Source organism: Rattus norvegicus, chromosome 17 (assembly GCF_036323735.1).
Source record: "Rattus norvegicus strain BN/NHsdMcwi chromosome 17, GRCr8, whole genome shotgun sequence".
NCBI lineage: Eukaryota > Metazoa > Chordata > Mammalia > Rodentia > Muridae > Rattus > Rattus norvegicus.
The window spans coordinates 30,669,639-30,691,787 of NC_086035.1; positions in this window are offsets into that span (position 1 = coordinate 30,669,639).

Here is a 22,149-nt window from a genome sequence, read left to right on the forward strand (position 1 = left end):
TTCTGTTTGGAAAAGGTAGGAGAGCAAACAGAAAAGAAATATGTGAACAAATAAATATACTAGAGTGTATTCGTATCCATATTCTTGATAAAGAAAAAGAGAAAAGCTGTAGACATACAAAACCAAAGGAATTAAATAACTAAAAAAATTAAATAAGTTATATTACCAAGTACTGGCATGAGGCCATTCAAAATAAGGTCTTCTCCAAGGACTGACAGAAAATGTGAAAAATTTATATAGCGTGTAAAACAAGTTACAGAACTTCATGACTACTTTTTAAATTTCTACTTTTAAAGAGCTATTTATTTTCTTTCTTTCTTTCTTTCTCTCTCTCTCTCTCTCTCTCTCTCTCTCACACACACACACACACACACACACACACACACACACACACACCAGGACTGTATGTCACATACTGTTTGCTGTGCTTTGGAAAGTGTCTCCAAAGGCCCATATGTTAAAGCACGGTCCCAAACTAGGCATGGCCACGCATACCTTTAAGTCCAGCACTTGGGAGGTAGAGGCAAGCAGATCTCAGAGTTGGAGGCCAAAACAAAATTGTGGGCCTTAACTACACATCACTGAGAGTTGCCAAGAACTTTTAAGATGTGAGACCAACTTACAGCAAACTATCCTCCTGTAGGCATGGCATTAAAAGAGATATTTGAAACCTGGCCCCTCCTCTGCACCACTGGCACGTTCATTCCTGCCAGAAAATGACTAAGGTTCCTTTGCCACAGGCTGCCACCATGAACTAACATGACCCTCTCCTCCTTAAAGTTCGGTATTTCGTGTAGCTTATTACAGTAACAGAAAGCTAACACAGCATCAGTGCGTTTTTTACCTGAACATTTAATCCCACAACTATCTGACGAGTATCTGATCTGCCTGGACAAGATTTGAGTTTGTTGCAGACAACAAAATAGAAAGAAAAAGCATAGCAGCAGTCAGTTCCAGCATGCAAAGTAAGTGTGTACCTGCTGGGTAACTTGTAAGCCAGGTTGTCTCCTTGAAAGAGAATCCTCATCTGGAATAACAAAAAACCCAGGATATCTAAAACTATCCTCAACAATAAAAGGACTTCAGGGGGAATCACTATCAATGAACTCAAGCAGTATTACAGAGCAATAGTGATAAAAACTGCATGGTATTGGTACAGAGACAGACAGATAGACCAATGGAACAGAATTGAAGACCCAGAAATGAACCCACACACCTATGGGCACTTGATTTTTGACAAAGGAGCCAAAAACCATCAAATGGAAAAAAAATAGCATTTTCAGCAAATGGTGCTGGTTCAACTGGAGGTCAACATGTAGAAGAATGCAGATCGATCCATGCTTATCACCCTGTACAAAGCTTAGGTCCAAGTGGATCAAGGACCTCCACATCAAACCAGATACACTCAAACTAATAGAAGAAAAACTAGGGAAGCATCTGGAACACATGGGCACTGGAAAAAATTTCCTGAACAAAACACCAATGGCTTGGGCTGGAGAGATGGCTCAGCGGTTAAGAGCACCCAACTACTCTTCCAGAGGTCCTGAGTTCAATTCCCAGCAACCACATGGTGGCTCACAACCATCTGTAAAGGGATCCGATGTCCTCTTCTGGTGTATCAAGATAGCTACAGTGTACTTATATATAATAAATGAATAAATCTTTGAAAAAAAACACCAATGGCCTATGCTCTAAGATCAAGAATCGACAAATGGGATCTCATAAAACTACAAAGCTTCTGTAAGGCAAAGGACATTGTGGTTAGGACAAAACGGCAACCAACAGATTGGGAAAAGATCTTTACCAATCCTACAACAGATAGAGGCCTTATATCCAAAATATACAAAGAACTCAAGAAGTTAGACCACAGGGAGACAAATAACCCTATTAAAAAATGGGGTTCAGAGCTAAACAAAGAATTCACAGCTGAGGAATGCCGAATGGCTGAGAAACACCTAAAAAAATGTTCAACATCTTTAGTCATAAGGGAAATGCAAATCAAAACAACCCTGAGATTTCACCTCACACCAGTGAGAATGGCTAAGATCAAAAACTCAGGTGACAGCAGATGCTGGCGAGGATGCTGAGAAAGAGGAACACTCCTCCATTGTTGGTGGGATTGCAGACTGGTACAACCATTCTGGAAATCAGTCTAGAGGTTCCTCAGAAAATTGGACATTGCACTGCCTGAGGATCCAGCTATACCTCTCTTGGGCATATACCCAAAAGATGCCCCAACATATAAAAAAGACACGTGCTCTACTATGTTCATCGCAGCCTTATTTATAATAGCCAGAAGCTGGAAAGAACCCAGATGCCCTTCAACAGAGGAATGGATACAGAAAATGTGGTACATCTACACAATGGAATATTACTCAGCTATCAAAAACAATGACTTTATGAAATTCGTAGGCAAATGGTTGGAACTGGAAAATATCATCCTGAGTGAGCTAACCCAATCACAGAAAGACATACATGGTATGCACTCACTGATAAGTGGCTATTAGCCCAAATGCTTGAATTACCCTAGATGCCTAGAACAAATGAAACTCAAGACAGATGATCAAAATGTGAATGCTTCACTCCTTCTTTAAAAGGGGAACAAGAATACCCTTGGCAGGGAAGAGAGAGGCAAAGATTAAAACAGAGGCAGAAGGAACACCCATTCAGAGCCTGCCCCACATGTGGCCCATACATATACAGCCACCCAATTAGACAAGATGGACGAAACAAAGAAGTGCAGGCCAACAGGAACCGGATGTAGATCGCTCCTGAGAGACACAGCCAGAATACAGCAAATACAGAGGCGAATGCCAGCAGCAAACCACTGAACTGAGAATTGGTCCCCCGTTGAAGGAATCAGAGAAAGAACTGGAAGAGCTTGAAGGGGCTCGAGACCCCAAAAGTACAACAATGCCAAGCAACCAGAGCTTCCAGGGACTAAGCCACTACCTAAATACTATACATGGACTGACCCTGGACTCTGACCCCATAGGTAGCAATGAATATCCTAGTAAGAGCACCAGTGGAAGGGGAAGCCCTGGGTCCTGCTAAGACTGAACCCCCAGTGAACTAGACTATGGGAGGAGGGCGGCAATGGGGGGAGGGTGGGGAGGGGAACACCCATAAGGAAGGGGAGGGGGGAGGGGGATGTTTGCCCGGAAACCGGGAAAGGGAATAACACTCGAAATGTATATAAGAAATACTCAAGTTAATAAAAAAAAAATCCTCTACGTGTGTTTAATCCTTTGTGCTTTCTCTCCATCACACAGAGAGGCATCTTTCACTCAGTCCCTGTGATGGCTAGAACATGAGATTTATAGTGGATTGGCAAGAGTGTTTGGTGATAGAAAGGACATGGGAGAGCAAGGCAGAAGGAGGAAGGTGACGGGTCGGGTGGATAGGCTGACTTCCCAACACTTGAGTTCCACCCAGGAAAGTTCATTCACTGCAGGAAAGTACCACTTGGTGTGTGCTAGCTTGTGCATCTGCTCCTCATCTAGAGATCTGAAAAATGTCCACTCACCAGTTCCACCACCAAACTCATCTGTGGCCGCTTCAATGAGTAGCATAGCCAAAGAGGACAGAAACAACCCTGGCAATGTACAGTAGACACAGAGAAATGAGAGGGCATCCACGGTCATAGCTTTGTTGTAATTCAACTGCAGAGGCTAGGTGACTAGAGAAGAGACCTGGACAAGGGCAAGGCTGTGAGAGTCTGCAGATGATGGCTACAAGGAAAGCTCCACCCTAACAGAAGCAGCCTGGGCACTGCTTGGTCCAATGAGAGAGCCAGACCTTGAATGACAGCCCGTGGTTAAGAGGAGGAAGTGGAACCAAGGTGATAGACACAGATGGTCAGATCTTCATTAACTGACCCCCTTTTCCACTTATTGTTTAGAAAGAGGAAAAAGAAGACTATCAGTGTGTGTGTGTGTGTGTGTGTGTGTGTGTGTGTGTGTGTGTGTGTTAGCAGAGAACAGGACTTAATCTGAGAAAAAGTGCTCACATTTCAGATTAACATTTGAATTCCATCGGACATTAAATTATCTTAAATTATAAATAAGTACATGGAGATATTTCCTCTGTTAACCAGTAGGCAGCACATAAAACCATGACCAAATTAGATACTTTCTCTGCATTTTTTGAATGGTGATGAGTTACAAGTAAGAACCCAAAATCCTTATTTATTTGAAGCAGGACTAACAGATGGGGTGTCACAGACATTTGATGTTTGAGAAAAGGGGTGGGGTGGGGTTTGCAAATCAGAACAAGGAGAAATGCAGAAAGAATGAGTTAGGAAATCATCAGCAAACATTCGGAGAGCCTGGGTCTTGGTAATCAAGTATCTCCGCCTGGGGGGACCTTTTTATTTCTCATTTTTTTGCTCGTTTGTTTGTTGTTTTTTGGATCACTGTAATCAGTGTTCTGCCCCTGCAACACACACCTGGTGTCATTGTCTCCTACAGAGGACAGACTCATCTGGCTATAGTCTGTGATTGATTGTCCCTGGCGCCTTTAGGCCTGTGGTAAAGCAGCAGGGAGCATGTGAGGACAGAAAAACACTCACCCTGTGACCAAAAAGTGAAGAAGAGAGGGAGAGACCCCGGTCCTGCAGTCCCCTTTGAAGGCTTGCCTCAAATGACTATCAAAATGACTATCAATCTCCTCTAAGTTCCTCTCGAAGGTCAGCCATCTTCCAGTAGTGCCGCCCTGGGGACCAGGACATAGCATACAAATCTTTGGGGGATGCTGAAGATGCACTAAGTAGGAGCACCCTTTAATTAGTGAGTAATATCCAGTTTCCCTCTTTCCTCCAAAGAGTATCCACCCAGTGACTCCAAACCTTCTGTTTCTTTGCAATGTTTTGCCCCTGGGATCATACACTCTTTTTAATCACCTTTTAAAGGAGACACTGAGATAAAAGGCAGGAATCAATGAGCAGACAACCCATAAACCCTGTTTGTCCACCTCACCCTTTCCTCAGCAGGCCTCAGAGGTGGGTTGAATGTTTGAAAGTCTTCAACTCAAGACCACTTGCTAGCCACCACATGCACAGTGAAGAGAGAAAGCTTCATTCATCCCTGCCTCCAAGACACTAAGGCAATCCTGCTTTCCTCCAGAAGAGGCAATGGGAGGCCTATGGAAGGACAGAACATGGGAGAGAGAACAAGGCATGTAGTTGGTTCTGTTTAAGTCTGGGGCTTCAAAGAATGGCACTAGGTCTCACTGTCATGCAATGAGTTAATGGGAATTCTATTTTCATTTTCTTATTTTAGTAACTGTATTGATATATCTCTTGAGTAGTTTTCACATCCCACTCACAGAGCCCAGGTTACACCTTTCTTGTTTGGATATAGCAATGAGGTTCAGAGCAGTCAAATGATTTCTTCACATCACACAGCTTGTGCACTGGAGAGCACCCTCTAGGTCTCCAGTCTCCCCACACCTGCCTTCACTACATCTTTTAAACCAAAGATAAAAGAAAATCAGCTTTGCTGGTTTGGATATGGATTGCTTTTGTAGGATAAACACAGAAACACCAACAGAGCTTAAACATGTTTTTGCCTTCCCGTGATTTAAACCCTTGTCAAACCATGTGCTTTCCGTTCCATAGAAGAACGAAGATCTCCACCTGGCCCCAGCACTCACACTCATAGTCTGTGCCCGCAGTCTACACATGCTCGCATTTGCAAAAATCAAACAATGCTCTATCCAGGCTGCAGGCGTCCATCAGAAGCATACATTTCCTGACAGCCAGTCTCATTCCATTAACTCCCTCCCACGTCCCAGCTCACACTTAGTGTATAGCTTATGTTCCTGTTCCAAACCAGTTACCAGGGCTTCCTGAGAGCAGTTATTAAACCCAGGGATCAAAAGTAAATCCAAAGAAAGCAACAGCCATAACACTAGAGTGTCTGGTATCTCTCCAGGTTACCACACAAGCAGATGGTACTCTGAGAGTAGGAGAGAAGAGATGGCTGCCATTCTTGGTACCAGCACAGTGCCAAGGCTAGTGTGATTCCCTTTGTCACTGTGGTAGTTTGAATGAGAATGATCCCCATGGACTCGTATGTTTTAATACTTGGTCTCTAGTTGGTAGAACTGTTTGAGAAGTATTAGAAGGTATGGCCTTGTTGGCAGAGGTATATGACTGGGAGAGAGCTTTGGGGCTTCAAAAAACTCATGTCATTCCCCCACTCCCAGACTTTCTCTCTCTCACTCTCTCCTCTCCTCTCCTCTCCTCTCCTCCTCCTCTTCCTCCTCTTCCTCCTCCTCCCCTTTTCTCCTTCTCCTCCTCCTCCCCCTCCCCCTCTCCTTCTCCTCCTCCTCCTCCTTCTTCTTCTTTTCTTCTTCTTCTTCTTCTTCTTCTTCTTCTTCTTCTTCTTCTTCTTCTTCTTCTCTCTCTCTCTCTCTCTCTCTCTCTCTCTCTCTCTCTCTCTCTCTCTCTCTCTCTCAGTTCAAGACGCAAGTTCTCAGCTGTTACTGTTACCATGCCTTTGTTCTACTATCATGGATTCTAGAACTCTAACCCTCTGGAACCATAATCCCAGTTAAATCCTTTTCTTTTACAAGTTGCCTTGGTCACAGTATTTTATCTCAGCAATAGGAAAGGAGCTAATACAGCCACCAAGGATGCTTTCCATCTGGTTCCAGGGCAAACTGAGGCACAGCCTTACTGGAATTCCATCCATCTTCTGCTTTCTTGTGGATGTGACAGATGAATGTTCGGTGTGTGCCTCCGAACCAGTCTTCCATCCCTTGCTTTGCTACATCCTAAAAGCTTCCCCTGAGCTCAGGACTCCCAGGCTGCCCTCAGATAGGTACCTAGACATTATCATATGGGACAGGAAGACATTGTTGCCTTTCATCTGAGTTTATCATCAGCTTACTTAGGATCTTAGAGTTTACAGGTAACAAGTTTAACCCTGATTGTCAAGCATCAGAATTTTTGTGGCTCAAGGGAAAAAAAAATAGTTTCCACCACAGTGCACTGGTCAGCCAGCCTTCACTTTTGACTAGTGGGACATGTTTGACAGATTCCACTGTGAACCAGTTTCTGAGATTTTGACTACAGCTCTGTGTGTGATTCAGCTCCTCTGCACATGGCTTGAATTCCATCCAATAACCACAGCAATAGCTACTTTCCCTCAGATTTACTTCTAAATTAAATGGGGCCAACTGCCTCTTCATGTCCCAAATTGGATGGTATATTCTGATTAGTGAATTCTTACTCTCTAAACCACACAGCTTGAAACCTAGTTTCATCCTTCCCCGCTCTGGGGAATGTGAAGGGTCACTAACTATAGAATCCTCTGAATGCTTTGTGGGTCTCAGGAAGTCCAGGCAACTTCTGGGGATAGTAATGAAGGAAATGTGTTTCAGAATGTCCTGTAAGAAAACAATGAAGAACTCTTGGGAATTCTGTGATAACTGCTATAAAGGTTCTCCTGCTTGTCTACTTCATGAATTGATTTTATCTGAGAAAAGAAAGGCGTTGGAGGTGTGGGTCTTCCTGATCTGAAACCTTCTTACCACAGGGCAGAGCCTTGTGCTGCAAAGCTGACTTAGTGTCAGGCTTCCCTCCCCCATGCTCCAAACATAAAGCTTCCCCACCCCCACCCCCATCCTGCACACTGGAGACTAGTTAACAAAGTTGGAGATCTGTTTCTCAAGCTTAATTCTTTTCATTAGAAATGACAGCCTGGTTTTTCTTCCAGGGTTAAACTAATCATGAAAGCAATGTTTTGTACTGAGCTCCCATACTCATTCCTGTGAAATCTGTGTTACAAAAGGCCTTCTTTTAAACTCGGTGTTTGGTCGGAATGAATATGGCTGCCATCACTCCTGGATGACAAATGAGATTCAATCAGGTGTTTAAGGGTTAGTGAGAGGAGAGACACATGTGCAGAGGGCTTAAATCACAGGGCTGTACTGTAAACCCCAGGAGCTGACTAAGTAGTGTGGTTTAGAAGAGAAGGCAATGGCACAAATCTAATTGCCTCAGTTAAGTCCTCTCTGTAAGGAGGAATCAGAGCTCTTGTTAGGATAACCTGATGCTTTTTAAATAAAACACAAGGAGGAAGATATATTGTATGTCTGTGGATACGAGGCTGGCTCAGTGTGACAGAGAGCTCTGGGCCCGTTTTGTTTGTAGGCGTGGGATATAAACATGGTCCTTCTGGAATTGCCTGCTGTACTTTCCTGGAATTTCCATCTCCATAATCTTTATGATAAAATGAATTAACTCTCGAAGCCTATCAAGCTTCTAGTAATTTGGTGCCAGCGTTATGTCTGACGGTGGAAAGTGGTTTCCCATGTCAACCTCATCCTCTTGAGGACAAGGGGTCATTTTCCCAGCCACAGGAATATTATGACAGATGACACTCAGCTGAGTCGCTCTCATGCTTGCCTTTTGACAAAGACTGTGGCCTAGTCTAAGGTCATACTTCACTCTGGGAGGCCATACCCAGTGGTCTAGGGCCTTTCCTCCAAGTGCATTGGTTCCAAAGGGCCACCCTGGCTGCATAGTTCCCAGTGAGAATTAACTGTCTCTTCTAGCATCGCAAGTCAGTCCAGTGGGTCTCCAGCCTTAGTCAAACTTGTTCAGCAGGTGCCCATAGCAGTTCCCAAACCTCCTCAGGGGCTGCTCCCTGGGAGGCCACATTGTCAAATATTTATAGATGAAAAAATTATTCCAGGGACAGGACTGAAGGTTCTACAGTATTTAGAAGTCCAAGTAAGGAGGAGAAAGTAACTGAGGGACCAAGGAGACTGAAAGGGTAGGAACCCCTTTATTGAAGGGGCAACTAGAAGGGGGACAGATGAGGTATCTAGAAGGGGATGATGGCGACCATGATGATTGATGACAACAATGATAATGGCTGCCATGGAACCAGCATTAAGTTTCAGAAAATCTTCACTTAATCATAGAAAGAACCATGGAGAGCTGGTGTGATAGACATCTTATTCCACATATAAGGGTGACATATTAGTCAGGCTTCTCCAAACAAGAGTCACAGGATGTGTCTATATAAAAAGAGATTTGTTATAAGGGATAGGATCGTGTTGTTATTGGAAGCAGACAACTCCCAAGATTGCAGGGTGAGTCATCCAGCTGGAAGCCCAGGAGAGCAGATGGTATAAGTTCTAGTCCAAAGATCAGCAGGCTCCAGATCCAAGAAGAACCAAGATTTCAATTCAAGCTCCAAAGCAGGACAATGCTAAGTTAGGCAAGAAGAACCCTGCTACAGACAAGTGTCAGCCTTTGCGTGCTACTTGGGCTTTGGACAGATGCAGCTTACCAACACTGGGATGGCTATGTGCTTTGCTCAGGAAACTTACTCAAACACTAAGCCTGTCCAGAAATACAACTTAAAGATGCATAGACACATCTACATTAACATTTCCAATTACCATCAACTAGACTTCCACCTGCCTCTGATTCCCAAATACCAGAACTAAAAGTAAGTGCCACCAAACCCAGCCATGATCCAGTAAAGTTAGCACATGAAATCAACAATCATAAATGATAAATCAGACATCTAGAAACACAACATGATCTGGCTAACACTACATGCCTCCTAATGGGTCAAACCGAGAACCAAATCAATGAATTTAGAATTCTTTGTACTCCTATCTCACCATACTATGGTCAACAGGACTTAGTTATAGGCTGAATTCTCACACACACACACACACACACACACACACACACACACGCAAAAGCATCCATATATGAAACCAGTAAGAGGTGGAGCCTTGTTGGAGGAAGTGTATCACTTGGTATGGGCTTTAAGCATATATTATCTCGCCCTACTTCTCTTCTTCTCTGCTTCATGTTTTCATTAGAAGATGTGATAGTCCTACTCTGGCTATTATGCCACCCTTAACACTATGGACTTTTCCTCTGAAACAGTAAGCCTAAATAAACTCTCTCTTCTATAAGTTGCCTCTATTGTGATAGTTTATAGCATCAACAGAGGAGTAACACAATGCTACCAGGAGATACTTTGATATATTGCACTTTGCACAATGTTTGAATCGTATTAGCTACCTCTACCTCTTCAGCCATTTAGCCTTTCTTTACAATGAAAACATTCAAAATCCTTCCCTTTGACTTTTTTGAAATGCACGGTTACATAAGTCTTACCCATAGTCGCCTTATTGTGCAATAGCACCTAGCTGTCATTCAGCTATCAACTTTCCATTCACCTCATCCATTCTTATTTTTCCAGTGGATTTAGATTCTCAGGGAATTAAAATATTGGGGGGGGACCAGGAATATAAAGTGGGAATAAGATGTCAGGAAGTGGGGAAGCACGAATGATCTCAACTAAAAGCACTGGAATGTTCTCAGTCAAACAGCAACACGAAGGAACAAATAGAACCCTCACCTGTGCTAAATGACTTACTTTCAAAGTGCCCAGAGTGTCCCAAATGCCCCAGTGACACAGAGAGGAAACTGAGGCACAGATAGTTCTCTTATGCAAGTTCATGTTCCTAGGTAGGGCTCCCTCCTGAGATAGATTAGGGTACAAATTGATAATGTAGGAACTTTTCATAGGCATGGGAGGTTGGATGTGGACAAAGAACATTGGCATATGGATATAAAGTTCAAGCAGAATGCTATCAGTATATGCAACTAAAGACAGGTGTGTCTGCTTCAACTTCTGGCCTGGCATCACCTCAGGAGAGATAGCAAACTGCCCTGATGACCACTTTTTCTTTTAAATGTTTATTCATATATATATGAGTGCTTTGCCAGAATATATGTCTGTGCAGCACACACATGTAGTGTCTACAGAGACCAGAGGAAAGTATTAGATTCCCTGGAACTGAAGTTACCGTAAATTGTGAGCTGTCAGGTGGGTGCTGAGAAGCTGGGTTCGTTCTCTGGAAGAAAGGCAAGTGCTCTTACTGTTGATCCGTTTCTCCAGCTCTTTCCTCTTCAAAGGTGAGAAATGGCTATGCCTTTATGAACTACAGTAACCCAGGCTGAGGCAGTGAAAACAGTCGGTGCTAACTACAGTTAACCTTGGGGACCATCCAGTCCAGGCTGTTATCTCAGAGACCTCTCTCTAATTCTTGTACTCCCATTTCACTGGCCCTAGGGACCCAAGTAGTAGGACCAGAGGCCTTTGTCTATCTTTCCTGGGTCTAACACTTACTTTACTGGTCATTTGGTTCCATGTGTTGTAAGAAACACTGGCCTACACATGTCCCCAACCAAGCACAGATTTCCCTATTAGCACTGGAAAGACTACCTCCATGAAGCTAACAGAAACCCAGAGTCACAAGTCATTCTGCAGACAGTGCACCAGTGCTCTCTGAGTGAGTGGTCCCTGTGAAGTTATGCAATCAACAACCGAAGCCACCCCATACGATGGCCTGGATCCAGCACTTTTCCTGCCATGTGTCTCCAAAACTGCATTTCTTCTCAGATGCTCTGAGCCGGGTGCTGTCTGATGAAAGCCTTCAGCATGCTCCTCCATCATGTTCCCCTTCATCCGGTGGCACAGGTGGCTGGCTCACTTGAGACCTCCTTTAAATCCTAATTCATCCAGTCGTTTCCATTAGTTGTTGGTGGCTCGTTACCTAAGTGTCAAGGACCCCCCTTCTCGTATCATGCCCCATTGAGCAAAGTGAGTTTAACACCATTGGGAACACTCTGTTGCTAAATGACCCATTTGATAACAGCGATGATGGCTGCTCCTGATTCACGGCTGCTAAGCTTTCACTTACAACCTGAAGTCAAAGACAAGAGACCACCTGCTTCCCTCTCTCCCTCAGAACCACTGGAAGTGTGGTTTAGGATCACTCAGGCCTTAGGAGACAATCGAACTCTGTGCATGAGCTGCATGTCTCCCAAACTCCCTCTAAGGCTGTGGGAAAGAGAAATTGAAATGAATGCCGAAAATAGTCCTTCTCCTCTGGTGCAGAGTGTGCTCAGCCATCTATGAGACCTTGCTGGTAGGGAGCAAAATGGACTGTTAATGAAAGTCAACTCTGTTGTCATCCTTTAGAGCCTTGCCCTAGACACTCGTCTCCTCACAGATTGCCTGGTCTGTTCTAGACACATAAAGCACATGAGGATGCTAACAGGCCTGGGAGAGAACAGCCATTCATTCACTCCTCAAAGCTCAGGCAATGTCCTGCCACAAAAGAAGTGTTATCCCAACCCTTAGGGGCTCATTCTTGACAGACAGGGTAGAAAACAGTAAGTAAGGGTTACAGCACAGTGGGGCTGTTGTTCTAGGGGGGAGAATTTTGTTAGATGCACAATGGAAGTACAGCAGAGAGGCCACAGAGAGGCCACAGTTAACGAGGCACAGAGAGGAGCATTTTTATTGGATTTTGCAGGATGAGTTGGGACTTTCTAGGGGATGAGAAGGTATTCCAGGTAGCGCAGAAAGTATTTGCTCGAAGTTAGAGGTTAAAACCCTTGTATATATTCAGAGGCTAAGATAGTGTTGTAGGTCATTGGTTCTCAATCTGTAGGACACCCCCTTGGGGGGCAGCTAACAACAGTTTCACATCCGTCACCTAAGACCATCGGAAACACAGGTATTTGCATTATGACTCATAACAGCAGCAAGATTACAGTTATGAAGTAGAAATGAAAATAAAATGCTATGGTTAGGCATCATTAGAGGGTATTAAAGGGTTGCAGCATTAGGAAGGTTGAGAAGCACAACTCTAGATAGGAGAGAGAATGAAACAAGGAGGAAGCTGCACCGGCTGAAGCTGCAACCAAGTCAAGCTCCTGTCATGGCTGTAGCCTCAGGATGCTGCTTCTGGAGCCCTGCTTGACTGGGCTGTCATAAAGAGAGCAAAATAAACTAAACAAAATGATTGATTTAAAAATTATGTTTAAATTATATCTAAGGTGGGTGTGTTTGTGAGTACTGACTTCAGGAGAAGGTTAGAGATCTCTTGGTTGGAGTCACTATTATGTGAGAATTGGGAACCAAACTGGGATCCTCTATAAAAACAGCCAATGTGTGTTCTTAAACATGGAGCCATCTCCTTAGCACATCTTTATTACTGAGATCTTATGGTTACAAGTGATTCTTTCTGTCCTTTGGATACTGGACCCTTATGATAAGTTATATATGTAGAAAATATTGTCCCAGTTTGCTGGCTCTCTCCTCTCTTCTCTCTCCTCTCTCCTCTCTCCTCTCTTCTCTCTTCTCTCTTCTCTCTTCTCTCTCCTCTCTCTCTCTCTCTCTCTCTCTCTCTCTCTCTCTCTCTCTCTCTCTCTCTCTCTCTCTCTCTCTGTGCTGAGGATCAAACCCAGGCCCTATTTATGATAAGCAAGTGAGTCCTCTTGCTAGTCCAGCTCTAGGTCCTCTGAGACAAGATCCTGCCATATATCCCAGACTGGCCTTGAATATGGATTCTCCTGTCTCTGACTAGATTACAGTGGTGTGCACGACCCCTTGATGTGTCTTTTTATGAATGCTAGAGAAGTTTAACTGTCTGCCAACTGTCTATGGTTCAGGATGAAGTCCTTACTCGGAGGACAGGAAGATTAGGGCAACCATGAAAAAAGCAGGGCAGATTAAAGAAGGGACAAATTCATGCCTCTCATTTTTATCACTGCTAAGGCTGTCAGGAAAGCTCCTACCCCACTTTGCTTGTCAGTTGCCCCTCCCCTCCACCCACACATTCTAATCTAGTAAGCTATAGTTACCATGCCGTGTTGTGTCCATGAGAAGACTAGTTCTAGAATCCCCATGGATGCTGAAATCTGAGGATGTAAAAGCTCTTATGTGAAATGTTATTGTATTGCCATCAAACTTACACCTCCTCCTGAGAACATGAAACCATGATGGCATGACTTACACCTAACGTCGTGTAAGTGGTATGTGTTACCCTCAATAGTTGTTAAACTGTATTGCTGAGAGAAAGATGAAGAAAACTGTACCTATTTGGTATAGATGAAGCTTTCTAGACTGAGTGTATAGATCAGAACTGGCAATCAAGACGCTCTAAGCTCACTTCCTGGTACCAAATGCAAATAAAACTATCTGAAATGAAACAAAAAGATAAATTTTTCCCAAAATATTTTTAATCCACAGTACCGAGTGCTCAGAAGAGGAGGGATGGGGTCCCTTGTGGATTTCCATTTCCCTTGCTCTCTGCCTCAGGACCTTTCCCGAGCTACTTCCTCTGGTTTCTGCTGAACATCCTTGTCTTTGAGAACATTCCTGTCACTCACATAGTCCACCCGACCATGGCCTCCTCACCCCAGTCATTCTTTACAGTCTTAATTCTGTGCTTCTCTCCAGATGGACCTTTAATTTAACAACTGTGGGCAATGCCTTCAGCTTCTCCAGTGTCCCATACATAGTCTATCATGGTGCTCAGTGGGTTGCTAGTTAATGCCGCTTTAAGCAATGAAATAAGTTTCTTTCCTCCTTTCCCCCCCACTTACACATGAGGATACTTTCTAAGCTCCCAGTAGATCACAAATAATAGCAAACCTTACATATAATATGCCTTTCCTATACACACGCATAAAATGAAGTTTAATTTATTCATTAGGCACAGTAACAGTAATAATTGATAGTGAAATAGAGAAATAATAATGGACTATAGGAGAGTATATGATCTTTACTCATTACACACACACATACACACACACACACATATCCTCTTGTGCTTATAATTGCAGATAACGAAGTGCCTACCTAAGGAAACATAGGGGTGAATGTAGGCTGCTGCCCAGGGGTTTGGGAATGCACGTATGCATTACTGACCCCACAGCAATTACCTGGTAACTAAGATGAGCAGCAAGTGAATGACATGTGCTTAGCTAATACAGCATGGACATACTGGACAAAACGGCTGATTCACCTCCCAGGTAGGACACAGCAGGGTAACAGGACTTCACCATACTCAAAACAGTGCACAGTTAAACCTGTGGATTACCTTTGGGGATTTTCTTACATTCAGAGCTTTTGGCCTGAGACTGACTTCTGGTAACTAAAACTTCAAAAAAGCAAACTCTCGGATAAGGTGGAGCTGCTCCTGCAGTAGCTGAGGATCAAGCGTTGATAATCCATATGGCTTGGCAGGGACCTCTGTCTGGGATTACTGTGGCCGCTGCAGTGAAGCAGCCTAGACACAGGAAGAAAGCCAGTCTGGAACCCTTCGCCCAGTGGTGTCCTGGCAAAGTAACCCCTCATCGTGTTAAGCCTTGATAATAACTAGTGTTCGTCTATGTAATGTCCCTGATTAAAACAATCTCCCTTTGCATTGCCTTTGTAATCCACTTGGAAGATGCCCAGTGCTATCAAGACTTCACTCTGTGTGTATGAATGAACTCATTCAAGTCAGTTCAACCGATATGTAGTAAGCACTTTGTGCAATCAAAATAGAATAGTAAAGACTGGGAATGATATCAAGCCAAGGCTTTGCTCTCTACCGCCTCACAGGGTGGCTCATACAACTGCATGTCTGCACGGCCAAGTAGAGGATATGGTTGCGGACACACTGAGATAGGCAATTTCTTTGGAAGTCATCGTGCACCAGAAGAGCCGCTAGCTAGGACACTGTTAAATCTATGGCATTTATGCAGCAGTGTGGGACACTCTCATTCTCTGCCTGAGGTGGTCTATTGATGATGCGGGATGTCGTGTGATGAGTGTTTCCCCACAGTTCACCCCCAGAAACCATGCCATAATCCACAGGGTGACAGGCTTGGAATTGGGTGTTTGCAGTGGTCCTTTGAGGTGTTGAGTGTATCTTGGTGTAAAATGGGTCACTTCTGCATCTACGTCATCATGTTTAACCCAAAGAAGAGGATTAATGACTTTATCCCAAGCTGTATAACACAGACACGTGGGAAACACACAGAGCTCTGGGGCTTAGAAGGCTTTGGAGATGGGCAAGGTGTGGTGACTAATGGAACCTGCCCAACTATGTTTTTAAAATCCCTCCCAACCTGAGAAGAAAAAAAAATGTCAAAATAGAGCAGTCCACACAATGGCGAGAAGCTGACTAGAAATGTGGCAGCAGAGACAGGTATGGGCCAACAAGCTGCAAACACAATGGTTGCCATGGTTCTTGCCCAGTGTACTGGCGTGGCCACTGAAGGTGAGGGCAAGGTCACCAGCATGCAAAGTCTGGATCTTGAGCAATACTGCCCCCAAACACGCTGCCCAGCTGCATGATCATTTGACTCTGAACAGTAAGATATCCAAGATGAAGAATGGTTCATTTTCTGAGTTAAGCCTCCTTGAAAGCCTTCCATGATTCATGATGCTGAGGGAAACATGTTGATATCCATGATTTCCTGCAGCCACACTGGCAGCTATAGGTGGGGAAGCTTCTTTTGCGGTGGTATCAATGACTGCAGACAATTAACTGAGATTGAAAGACATTGAAGGCTTCTGTGCCAACCTGTCCGGCCCCTCCTAAAAAGGGGAAGAAACAGTCCAGACATGAAATTATTGAAGAGAGTCCTTAAAAATTGTGATAAAGACATGGAAGTGTAGTTCTTTCCAGTTGATGGCTTTGGTGGGGATGCTGGTGGGAAAGGGCTCAGGCTTCTTTGAGTGGCTGGTCACTGGCGGTTTTGGATATGCTCCAATGAGTATATGGGCAGCAAAACTGGATTTGGTGAGGGTTTTCTTTCCTTCCCTTTTCTTTTCCTTTTTGGGGAGTCGTGCAAGGGTGGGAAGGTAGACCTGGGAAGAATGGGAACAGCATAATCAGGGCATAGTGAATGAAATTCCCAAATAATTAATAAAACATTATGTTGGGGGGAAAGAGTCTTAATAAACACACAAAGGAGAAGGAAATTCCTCCCCAAAAGGCATATTTGGTCAACAAGAGGATAAACTCATGGGGAAAGGAAGAATGACCTGAGCGCCTCTGGGATAAATATACACATAGAACTGTTCGTGAATACAGACCAGGGCCTCAGCAAACTCAGACCCATACCAGACATCAGCAACCAGCTGGCAGCTGGGTCCAGGTTCCATGCCTTTCCTAGATCAACCTAGCAAATCCACCCGTGGACACCGCATTCAGGTGCCATTACCTATGTTCCTTCTGGTCTCCTGTTTTATTTTCTTACAAAATCAATTCCAGGTTGCAGAATGGTGAACTAGACCATGGCCGAATGTGTACAGATGTTATCCCTGAAGAGTCCAAAGAAGCTGGAAAAATCCTATTGCCTGGGTGTTGCAGCTGCCCTAACAGTGCCAGTCACTGGCCATGTGACTGTAGTCCTCTGCTGTAATCAGAGCTGCTGTTTCAGTTGCCTGAAGGTGTAGCACATACACACTCAACCCTGAACAACGGTTCTTGTACTATGGAGCAGTACTTCTGAGTCTCCACTTTCTACTTATAAAGCAAGGTGACAGTAAACTTTGCAAAGAACCTTACATCACAGGATTACTGTGCCTCTTGGCTGCACCCAGAGGCCACCATGGATACCTGACCTGGAGCATTCAGGTTCGGGAATGTCCCTTTAGGATATGTGCTTGGGACGAATCTACTTTTCTCAGAATTTGTCCCCATTGTCTGGCTATAATGACCACGTAGGGTGAGATGGATTCTAAGATGTCTTCTAGCTAATTCTGCCCACGATGTCACTCAGCATCAGGTTTCATCTTCACCGTTGGTCCGATGGTAGATCTCTTTTCATTTCCATCTCGCAGATGAGCAAACCACGGCGCAGAGGTTCAGTGACTTTAATTATAACCACACAGCATGTAAACATCAGGGAAGATGTTCAAACCTGTCTCTGTCTCCAGGATCTAAATACTTTACTGCTACACTAAATAACCATTATGGTTGTTAATTTTAACTGTCAATTTGAATAGACCAAGAGGAACTCAAATATGTTAAAATAGTATTCTGGATATTTCTGTGGAAATGTTTCCAGAAAATATAAGCGTTTGAATTGGTGGATTAAGTGGCTTCTACCCCAACCCCTGTCTCCTCTACCCCACATCACCACCCCATCCATGGTGTGACTGGCTACATCCAACTGGCCTAAGAATCAAAGAAAATAAAAGGCAGAGGAGATGGAATTCTCTCTCTCCCTCTCCCTCTTCCTCTCCCTCCCCATCCCCCTTTCCCTTCTCCTCCCCCTATCTTTTCCCTCCCCTCCCCCTTCCCCTCTCTCTGTTTTCTCAGCAATTTGAGCTGAAGCATGAGTCTTCCTCTGCTCTCATTTTATACTATAGTTATACATCAGTTTCTCCAGCTAGGCTAGGTCTCAGACTAAATGAAAAGAGGAAAAGAGAAAAGTCATTAGAGCAGTGCTTCTCAACCTGTGGGCTGTGACCCCTTTGGGGGATCAAATGACCCTTTCACAGGGTTGCATGTCATGCATTTATATCACAATCCATAACAGTAATGAAATGACAATTATTAAAAATAACAACTAAAATAATTTTATGGTTGAGGGGTCACCACAACATGGGGACTGCATTAGAGGGCTGCGGTGTTAGGAAGGTTGAGAGCCGCTGCATTAGAGGGTTGGCATTCTCCTTTCTCTGACTTGAACTGGCCTCTTTTGCTATTTTGCTTTCTACTCTCACAGACTGTATTCCTTTGAACTGTGAGCCAAAATGAATTCTTTGTTCCTTACGCTGCTTCTAGTCAGGTATTTGGTTATAGTTCCCCTCAGTTCTTGAGATCTTCAGGCACTAGCTGAGAGCCCACTGTATTCTGGTACAACCCGTTCTTAATTGACTCCCTTCTGTAAAGACTCTTTCCACATGTAAAAGAGGGTAAGATGTGAACACGCTGGAGCATGGGGCACATTCAGCCACCACAGTAACAATGTGACTCACTAAAACTGAGAGGGAAAAGGAGGGGAAATGCAGGCAGCTTGAGAATGTCGCCTTCCTTTGAAAGGTTCTAAACGCAAGGCACACAGAGACGTGTGTGCACCCAGACATAAAACTCCAACCTACAAATGTTAGTTCCGAAGAATATCTGGAGATAATGATATCTTCAGAGAAACAATCTTCTTTGAAACATTTACTTAAGGCTTAACAGCCTTAGGTTTTGTTCTTTTATAAAACAGATAAAACTTAGATGTAAAGATTGTTTATTCTTTCAGAGATTATGATGATTTAAGAGATTGTTCCACTAAGCAATCATGATAGGAACTTCCTCCCTGCCAACCATCGAAATCGTCAGAAAGGACAATTAACAAAGGGTAGGAGTGGAGAAGAAGGGAGAGGAATGAACGGTAGTGGGAGGGAGATATGAATATATCACAGTCTTAGACTTATTCACAGAAGCGAACAAGAGCTGTCAGTTCATAAATGTTTGCTGAACTGGGTCCTTGGCTGTTAACGATGGCGTGCTGTACCAATGTCCAGACCTCTCTCTCTCTAGAATCCCACAGCAATTGGGATCTGTGGTGCTCAGTATTCAAGGGCTTCATGTCTCATTTCTCTTTTGCACCCAGCAGTCCAACTCTGATTAATTCCAGACATAGCCGAGGAGGAGAGGCCAGCCTTCTTAGATGAACTGACCCTGTCGCAGAACAACAAACAGAATCCTTCCCTTCTGTGTAGAAAGTACTTGGTGCTTCCAGCTCCTAAATTATATTCTTTTTGGCAAAATAATAATTCCCTCCTTGGCAGTGGGACTGGCTGGTAAAAAATAAACCAAGGTGCTATCCATAGCTGTCTGACTCAGCCCCTTTCTCTGCAGGGGACACTGTGGCTGCTCATAAACACTGTCCAGCTCAGAAATAAGCAAATGCCACAGCTGCTGACTGATGCTCACAGCCTGTCACCAGCTCCACACCTCCTCATCCTGCATGTCCCTCCCATGCTGGCTCACCTCCAGCCTATTTCAAAGGCAATAACAGTGACTCAGGTTTCTATAAGGGACATGGACTGGCTTCACTCTCACCAGGAGATTCCTGAGAAGGGATATAAAAGCTAGACACCTCATGCTTCTGCTTCTGCCTCTGCTGTGTATGTCTCTCCCTCCACCAACCCCTCTCATATTTGCCCTGTAGCCATCAATATTCTCACTCAGTCACAGATTGAGGACGTACTGGGCCCACTTACCATCCTCTGCTGACTCACATACGGAGCCCAGCACGTGCCCAGCACTCCCTCTGGCTGGATCAGGAGCTTGGTGATGTTCTAGCTTAAGCTAGCTTAATGTATTTCTCCTTTTCCCTGTTTCCCCAGAAGTCATCTAGGTCCTTACCCATGCCCTGTCACCCTAAGAGTCACAGAGAGGATCGGAGACCTACAGATCTGTGTGGGAAGAAATACCAAATGCCATTGTTTCTTTTTAAGTGTGAAACCAATTCTCAAAACAGAAAGAAAGAAAGAAAGAAAGAAAGAAAGAAAGAAAGAAAGAAAAATGGCCAGTAAATAACTGAAAACTGTTCAACCCCTTAACCCCTTTAGCCATCAGGGAAACACAGATTGGTACTATTTGAGGTTACAACTCACCCATGTCAGAAAGATAATCACCAAGAAAGAACATTGCAAAAAATGGTGGTAAGGATGTAAAGATTGAAAATGCTATGTACTGTTGGTGAGAATGTAAATTAGGGCAGCCACAATAGAAATAGTGTGGAGACTTTAACAAAGAAAAAAAAAAGCAGAACACACATGAACCCTCTATACTGCACCATCCACAAAGCAAATTATAGAAGGAGCCTGGAGACCCATGGGGTCTGTGAGGTATATGTATACAACATCATTTTGTTCAGCCACAAAGAAGAACATGGTGATTTCATCTGCAGGAAAGTGAGTGGAACCAGAGATCATCATGTTAAACGAAAGAAGCCAGATTCAGAAAGACAAACATCACATGGTTTCTGTTATATGTAAAACCAAACCTTTTTTTTTTTCTTAAGCCATAAAAGTCAAAGGGGGACAATTTGGCAGAGCAAGAGACCACTAGGACAGATAGAGGAACATCGGGGTAATGAAAGGGTTAATAAGATCAAAGCACATAAACTGTGTCCATGGGAACATCATAAGGAAGCCTGTCATTTTACGCAATGCACATATGTTAGTAAAAAGATTCAGGTCTAGAACCGATGAGCACAGCAGCTGCCACCTTGGGACAGAATCTTCATGCCCAGGTGTGGTGGGTTACCTAATTCTATAACCTAACTAAGACAGGCACTCATTTAAGTTCTATTCAGTCTGATGAATGACAGAGGCTCAGAGCTGGCCGGATACTATAGTTAGGCTCTACAATGGATACACGTGACAATGTGTTAACTACTTAGTTCCCAACATTCCCCCTGGGAGACAGTGAGACCTTTAAAAGGTAGAGGCTAGGAGAAGTCCTTCCAGTTATTTGGGGTATACCCTCAAAAGACATCATGAGAACCCAGTATGGCTCCATCCAAGTTGGATATGATTAGTGCAGTCTTGACTCAAAGCAGCTATGATCGGCAGCCTTAGAAGACCCAGCCCACTAACATTCCCACGGAGAGGGCAGGAAGGCTTACTAGGCCCCTCCCCTCCCAAGGTTATGTGAATGGTTAAAAATTGCTGGAACAGGAAGAGACTCTGTAAAGTAGCTGCTGGTTGCTCACTCTCTTGTAGATAACCCCAGTGAGTTCATTGTTTCTTCATGATGGACTTGGGTAGAATAGTTCTCTGGCCTGATGTCCTATGTATCTGGGGTGAATGGAAGTAGACACCTCAGAAAATGGCATGCAGCGCTCTTTTACTTTCCAGTTGTGAAGTGAACAGTTTGTTCTGATTCATGTTCCTGCCAAGATCTACTGCCTTATCATAGGTTCAAAGGCCCAATCATAAACCTGGAGAACTATGAGACCTGAATAAGTCTTTTCTCTTTAGAAGTTCATTACCACAGGGATTTGTGCTAGCGATGGAAAACTAACTACCACTGGATCTCAAAGAGCAATATACCCAATCCCTTCTTTCCAAGGAGGAGCCAGAAAAATGTTGGAAACAGGATTTGACTCCCTACCTACACCCCGCCCCACCCCCAGGGTCACCCAGGTGAGCCAGCTGAGGAACCCCAGCTCAGGGTTATTTTCTTGCCTCTATTTCATGTACTGCCACATCAGTTTGCATGCTATCTTTACGTTGCTCTGCAAGGGGATGCTGGGAATCAGCAGGGAGAATGGCCTGCTGAGGAATGGAAACTGCTTCCACACAA